The 8,032-nt window shown below is 45.7% G+C and overlaps 1 non-coding gene across 1 annotated transcript; it reads right to left on the reverse strand.

The window, feature by feature from the left end:
• Positions 1-3,024: 3,024 nt before the first annotated feature.
• Trnat-ugu (transfer RNA threonine (anticodon UGU)) lies at positions 3,025-3,099 on the reverse strand. The gene has a single exon. It is a non-coding gene; the product is annotated as a tRNA-Thr (tRNA).
• Positions 3,100-8,032: the final 4,933 nt, after the last annotated feature.

An 8,032-nucleotide genomic window follows, 5' to 3' on the forward strand; every position in this document is an offset into this window, starting at 1 on the left:
TAAGTTCAAACACTTTGTTTTACGTTTACAGTTAACGGATTGCTATCACAAGCTACAAACCATGAGCGTACATAAAATATTGGCACATACGGCACGCATAGTTTCTGGTTCTGGGAATCTACCTCGGAAGCTCGCCCGTCTAAGAGCAATCTAGATAGAAAATGAATACTGCACCCGGGGAGACCAATATGGCGTTATTAATTACAGCACAATATCAACAATCCGTCTGATGTCAATATAAACTCGTAAACGTACACATCACCTCCGAATATGTAAATGATTAGAGTTGCAATTCTCTGTGACAGGTAAAAGGCCGCCAGTGTGCGTTAGTGCTGCTCGTGTTTAGTGTTGTTACAAAGCCTTGTCGGTTACATAAGGGGCGTTAACAGCGTCCGATGTGGAGTGATCTCTATGAAGAACATGGAGACGCCATGTAATAGTCTGAGACAGCGTTATCAGCACATGACAGTTTTTGACGGTCATCATTGTGGGTCTCCATTGTGCCTTCTCGTCGAATCGAGCGGTATCTAGGTTTCTAGATCATTCGGGTGTGACACTGACCCGATGTCGGTTTGTATAAGGACGTAAGGGCAGGCATACCGAACGTCTTCCGGTCCACCACGTCTGACCACCCCGGGCACATCGTAACCTCTTCACAACTGCACATGCCATCCGAGATCAGGTAACGGACTCCTTGCAACTTCCTGTCTTATCCCGCACCATTGGTTGCAGATTCGTTACAACCGGACTAGTGACTTACCTCACATGCGTAGCCTGCGTAGAACACAACACAAACAGCTGTGTTTGGAGTGGCGGCGAGACCGGTAAGCACAGGCTGTTGATGAATGGCTTCGCACTGTGTTCAGCAATCAATCACAATGCTGCAGTACACTGGATGACCATAGCGATTGTGGCGGAGACTTGGGAAGAGGTCACATTCTTCAAATGTTTTGGAGAGGCACAGCGTTGTTGATACTGGCTTCATGGTGTGAGGATCCATCAGGTACGACTTCAGCGCATGGCTGGTGGTGGTTCAGGGGTCTCTGACGGGAGAACAGTACGTCTAAGACACCCTGCTTCCTCATATATTGCCTCTCATGCGATAGTATCATGATGCCATTTTTCAAGACGACAACGCTCGTCCGCATGGCACTTATCTCTAAGTATTCTCTACAAGATGTTGAGGTACTTTTGTCGCCAGCTAGATCCACAGATCTGTCGCCGATGTAACATGGGCTGCACCAGCTTTAATGTGAACTCTGTCCCAATACCATCATCCAGGATCTCAGTGGCCAGACATTTGGGGCCAGCTTGCCTCTGTAAAGGATACATTGGCCTTACGACACCATTCTCTACTGAATCCGAGCCCGCGTCCAAGCGAGAGGGGCGAAAATTACCGAACTATCAGTTTAATAAGTTATGCCTGCAAAATACTAACACGAATTCTTTACAGACGAATGGAAAACTGGTAGATGCCGCCCTCAGGGAAGATCAGTTTGGATTCCGTAGGAATGTTGGAAAAAGTGAGGAAATACTGGAGAGAAGCACAGGGGGTAAAAATCCGCAGAGGGAGACCAAGGCATGAACACACTAAGCAGATTCAGAAGGATGTAGGTTGCAGTAGTTACTCGGAGATGAAGAAGCTTGAACAGGAGAGCTGCATCAAACCAGTCTCTGGACCGAAGACCACAACAACAACAACAACTGCCAAGTTCTTCATAAATTTCACTTGATTTTATAGTCATTGAAAGAACGTCATGTACCCTATCAAGCTGTGAAGTTTCATTTCGTTTTCTACTCAGCTTTTGGGTATTTCACATTTTTTTGTCAGGCAGGATAGGTCACACAACATATACCGCGGAAGAGAATAGCATAGAACACTAACATGGCACTCCTCTTTTGCCACCCGCAAGGTCTGTCTGTGCCAAGTATTGTACATCCACCGGGCAAACAATGGAATTCTTGCTGCTTGTGCCAAATACTGTACATCCACTAAGCAAACAATGGAATACATACTGCCTTTGCCGAATATTGTACATCCACTGGGCAAGCAATGGAGTACGCACTGCCTGTGCTGAATATTTTACATCCATAGGGAAAACAATAGAATACATTAACACAGCTAAATTTGCTATTGCAAACACATTTTTGGATTGCATTATTAAAGAGTTCACAGCAATACGCCTGGCATAAACATTATTGACACGGATGGCAGCTACAAATTGGGTATGACTTGAAATTTACGACCTACTCTCAGCAAAGACAACAGGATACACCGAGAACCACGATGAGTGGTGATACAGAGTTTTTGATTTTCGTGGTCGAATGCGCTGCCTGCTGGCAATTGCAATTACGATATGACACAAACACAAAAGGCCTACAGGTGCTAACAATTTATGTAACGTGTGTAGCTGATGTCAAGTCTTGGATGAATCACCTCATCTACATCTACATGACTACTCTGCAATTCACATTTAAGTGCTTGGCAGAGGGTTCATCGAACCATAATCATACTATCTATCTACCATTCCACTCCCGAACAGCGCGCGGGAAAAACGAACACCTAAACCTTTCTGTCCGAGCTCTGATTCCTCTTATTTTATTTTGATGATCATTCCTACCTATGTAGGTTGGGCTCAACAAAATATTTTCGCATTCGGAAGAAAAAGATGGTGACTGAAATTTCGTAGATAGATCTCGCCGCGACGAAAAACGTCTTTGCTTTAATGACTTCCATCCCAACTCGCGTATCATATCTGCCACACTCTCTCCCCTATTACGTGATAATACAAAACGAGCTGCCCTTTTTTGCACCCTTTCGATGTCCTCCGTTAATCCCACCTGGTAAGGATCCCACACCGCGCAGCAATATTGTAACAGAGTATATATGACGGTAGTATCTGTTCCCGAAAGAACACATACCGTGGATGACCATGCAGCTTTGCTAGAAATGAAATAATTAAATAGACACCCTAGCTGCAAACAGGCGTTGATATACTTCACTGGGGACATGTTGAAAATGTGTGCCCCGACCGGGACTCGAACCCGGGATCTCCTGCTTACATAGCAGACGCTCTATCCATCTGAGCCACCGAGGGCACAGAGGATAGTGCGTCTGCAGGGACTTATTCCTTGCACGCTCCCCGTGAGATCCACATTCCCAACATGTCCACACCACTACATACCATACATGATTGGCAAACATCTATTAGGTGCACTACGAATGTAGTGGTGTGGACATGTAGGGAATGTGGATCTCACGGGGAGCGTGCAAGGGATAAAGGGATAAGTCCCTGCAGACGCACTATCCTCTGTGCCCTCGGTGGCTCAGATGGATAGAGCGTCTGCCATGTAAGCAGGAGATCCCGCATTCGAGTCCCAGTCGGGGTACACATTTTGAACATGTCCCCAGTGAAGTATATCAACGCCTGTTTGCAGCTAGGGTGTCTAATTATCATTTCAATTCTAACAGAGGACGAACGAGTGTAGTGTAAGCTGTCTCTTTAGTAGACTTGTTGCATCTTCTAAGTGTCCTGCCAATGAAACGCAACCTGTGGCTCGCCTTCCCCACAATATTATCTATGTGGTCTTTCCAACTGAAGTTGTTCGCAATTTTAACACCCAGGTACTTAGTTGAATTGACAGTCTTGAGAATTGCACTATTTATCGAGTAATCGAATTCCAACAGATTTCTTTTGGAACTCATGTGGATCACCTCACACTTTTCGTTATTTAGCGTCAACTGCCACCTGCCACACCATACAGCAATCTTTTCTAAATCGCTTTGCAACTGATACTGGTCTTCGGAGGACCTTACTAGACGGTAAATTACAGCATCACTGCGAACAACCTAAGAGAACTGCTCAGATTGTCACCCAGGTCATTTACATAGATCAGGAACAGCAGAGGTCCCAGGACGCTTCCCTGGGGAACACCTGATATCACTTCAGTTTTACTCGATGATTTGCCGTCTGTTACTACGAACTGCGACCTTCCTGACAGGAAGTGACGAATCCAGTCGCACAACTGAGACGATACCCCATAGGCCCGCAGCTTGATTGGAAGTCGCTTGTGAGGAACGGTGTCAAAAGCTTTCCGGAAATCTAGAAATACGGAATCAACTTGAGATCCCCTGTCGATAGCGGCCATTACTTCGTGCGAATAAAGAGCTAGCTGCGTTGCACAAGAACGATGTTTTCTGAAACCAATGCTGATTACGTATCAATAGATCGTTCCCTTCGAGGTGATTCATAATGTTTGAATACAGTATATGCTCCAAAACCCTACTGCAAACCGACGTCAATGATATAGTCTGTAGGTAGATGGATTACTCCTACTACCCTTCTTAAACACTGGTGCGACCTGCGCAATTTTCCAATCTGTAGGTACAGATCTATCGGTGAGCGAGGGGTTGTATATGAGTGCTAAGTAGGGAGCTATTGTATCAGCGTAATCTGAAAGGAACCTAATCGGTATACAATCTGGACCTGAAGACTTGCCCGTGTCAAGCGATTTGAGTTACTTCGCAACCCCTAAGGTATCTACTTCTAAGAAACTCATGCTAGCAGCTGTTCGTGTTTCAAATTCTGGAATATTCCATTCATCTTCCCTGGTGAAGGAATTTCGTAAAACTGCGTTCAATAATTCCGCTTTAGCGGCACAGTCGTCGGGAACAGTACCATCGGCACTGCGCAGCGAAGGTATTGACTGCGTCTTGCCGCTTGTGTACTTTACGTACGACCAGAATTTTTTCGGATTTTCTACCAAATTTCGAGACAATGTTTCGTTGTGGAACCTATTAAAGGCATCTCGCATTGAAGGCCGTGCCAAATTTCGCGCGTCTTTAAATTTTAGCCAATCTAAAATATTCTGGCAGGTGAACGTTAACAACTTCCTCAGGGCTTGGCGAGGCCATCGGTACCGACCGACCGCCGTGTCACCCTCCCAAATTCCGTTATTGGATGCAGTGTGGAGGGGCATGGGGTCAGCACATCGCTCTGCAAGCCGCTGTCAGTATTCGCGACCTGGAGCCGCTACTACACTCATGTTCAGAATGAAAACAGAATGCCTTGAACGACTAGGGATGGGACTTCATATTCCATAAACGATTAGTATTTGAACCACGTCTCCCTGCGGATTCAAGGTTAACATCGACATTGTGGCGCAACACCACTTATTGGTAAAATGTGCCTGCGGCTCTTGTTGTCGCTATAAACTGAATGCAGCGGATCAGTGTGACTTGAGCAGACATGCAGGGTGCCTGGCAAATTTACGAGAGAACATTACTGTCACATCAGTGAGTTTGAAAGAGGGCGCACTACTCGAATGAAAGAATGTGATGCATCCATCCGCACAACTGCTGATCCAGTGGGCCTAAGTGTTTTGGCAGTGCAACGGGTGTGTGCAGAATGGTTCACACAAAGCCATGGAACACGACAAAACCCGAGAAGATCGATACCTCAACTGCATGGCATTGCAGGACGTACCTGCGTCCTCCTCGGCTCAGGCGCGGCAGTGGTACATTGGAACACACGATGGTCTGTCGCTGTTTTATATGGCAGAGGTTAGGTGCTCGTCATCTGCCTCTGAGCCCACTTTCCACCAAAGTGCAGAAACATGCTACATGGCGATGGTGTATGAAACGACTTAACTGGGACAAGAATGTATCAGATAGTATTTTCAGATGAATCCAGGTTCTGTTTGTTTGAAAATGATGGCCGCAATTAGGTTCGCCGCACACAGGGGGAGCGGCATCATAGTGACTGCATTTGCAGGAGACATATAGCACCAACTCAAGGCCTTATGGTATGGGGTGCTATTGGGTACAACCAAAAATCACAGTTGGTGCGTGACCAAGGCACGTTATTTACTTCCTGTAACCTGTAGCCATACACTTCCTGCACAACACACCAGCCGCTATTCTTCAGCAAGACAATGCACGACCACATGTATGACACGTGCAGCGCTGTGGCCCAGTGCCATTATCACAGATGAACTTTGGAATCAAGTGAATGCAGCATGGATGGCTACGAGTACATCAGGCAACGCCGTTAACGCTTTACAGGCATCAATTCCATCACGCATGGAAGAAGTTATCAGAGCCAAATGGTCCAAATGGCTCTGAGCACATGGGACTTAACTTCTGAGGTCATCAGTCCCATAGAACTTAGAACTACTTAAATCTAACTAACCAAAGGACATCACACACATCCATGCCCGAGGCAGGATTCGAACCTCCGACCGTAGCGGTCACGCAGTTCCTGACTGTAGCCCCTAGAACCGCTCGGTCACTCCGGCGGGCTTATCAGAGCCAATGGCGCATCCTGTGCCTTCTAGGCACAGGACACACGTTCAACCGAGGTGACTGAAGTGCTAATCATTTCTCTAGAACATACAAATGTACATGCCCTGTGAATACGAACGTCCAATCTCTTGTCGTTCAACTGTTCTGTTTTTCCTAGACATGAGTGTACTTGATCAAGCAGATCCTCAATTGACATAATGAAGCTGGAATGCTCCCCTTTCCAGTCCTCTTGCAAAGGAAAACCCTCATGGAGCACCAGGAATTGAACCCATATTATATGCAAGACAGTCATCCTTACTGACCACTCAGCTACAGAGACGGATATTTCTGGCAGGTTCCCAAATAAATAAAACTGAACAGCGACGGGCTGCAACCCTGAAACCTTATCCGGTATTCAGTACGCCGGGGTATTTTAAGATTCAGTCGCTAATTTAGGTTTCTCCATGAAACTTCCTGGAAGATTAAAACTGTGTGCCCGACCGAGACTCGAACTCGGGACCTTTGCCTTTCGCGGGCAAGTACTCTACCAACTGAGCTACCGAAGCACGACTCACGCCCGGTACTCACAGCTTTACTTCTGCCAGTACCTTGTCTCTTACCTTCCAAACTTTACAGAAGCTCTCCTGCGAGAGCTCTCCTGCAGGAGAGCTTCTGTAAAGTTTGGAAGGTAGGAGACGAGGTACTGGCAGAAGTAAAGCTGTGAGTACCGGGCGTGAGTCGTGCTTCGGTAGCTCAGTTGGTAGAGCACTTGCCCGCGAAAGGCAAAGGTCCCGAGTTCGAGTCTCGGTCGGGCACACGGTTTTAATCTGCCAGGAAGTTTCATATCAGCGCACACTCCGCTGCAGAGTGAAAATCTCATTCTAGGTTTCTCCATAATTGCTTCTAGCAAATTTCTGGATGGTTCCATAAAAGAACAGTCTCATTGCTAACCCGTCCTTGTCCAGTCCCAAATTGTGCTCTCTATTTAATGATAATGACATAGGCAACTCGTAAAACCACAGATCGCCTTCTTTCATATCCTTATTATAGTAGAGATACTACACAGGAAATGCTTCCATCCCTTGCGTCACGATTTTTTTAGCATATTCTTTCGTTCAGTCCTGTATGTAATAGACAACTATTTTCTAGGTGTCATTCTTTTCTTTATTTTACTTGGCTTTTCATGGTAATGATACATTGTATTCAGTTAATACAAATGGACAGGTAGTCCTAATAATTGCAGCTTCTTAACGGTCACCATCAGCATTAAGTTATGCTGTAGATTGGAGGATGGTCCTTTACGAGCCAATCCATAACCAAGTTTTGTTTTCTGATGTACCTAACCGATAACGACTTTTCTCCGTTGATTCAGGTAAGCCACCATGGATGTTGCACCCAAGTGCAGTCCTCGAATTCCACCACAAAAGAGAGACTAACGCAGCAACACCGATTCACAGTAAGCAATGACAATTCCATGGAACATTTAACACGGATTAATTCCACTAACTGTGTGCAATGATTGACGTACATTTAGCTTAAATTTAGAACAGATACAGCAAGAGGAACGTCAGTGGATGAAGTATCAATACCCACAATTTTGCACGTTTACCAATATTAACAAAGATGTGATGCTGGAATGAAGATACTCTCCTCCTTTCAGTTAAAATAAAAATCTCTGTATAGGTGGCCGTCAAGGTAAGTGACGCTGATATAAAGATTGAGAGTACTATTTAAGATCAGTGTCGCGCT

This window comes from Schistocerca nitens, chromosome 2 (genome assembly GCF_023898315.1).
Source record: "Schistocerca nitens isolate TAMUIC-IGC-003100 chromosome 2, iqSchNite1.1, whole genome shotgun sequence".
Classification (NCBI taxonomy): Eukaryota; Metazoa; Arthropoda; class Insecta; order Orthoptera; family Acrididae; genus Schistocerca; species Schistocerca nitens.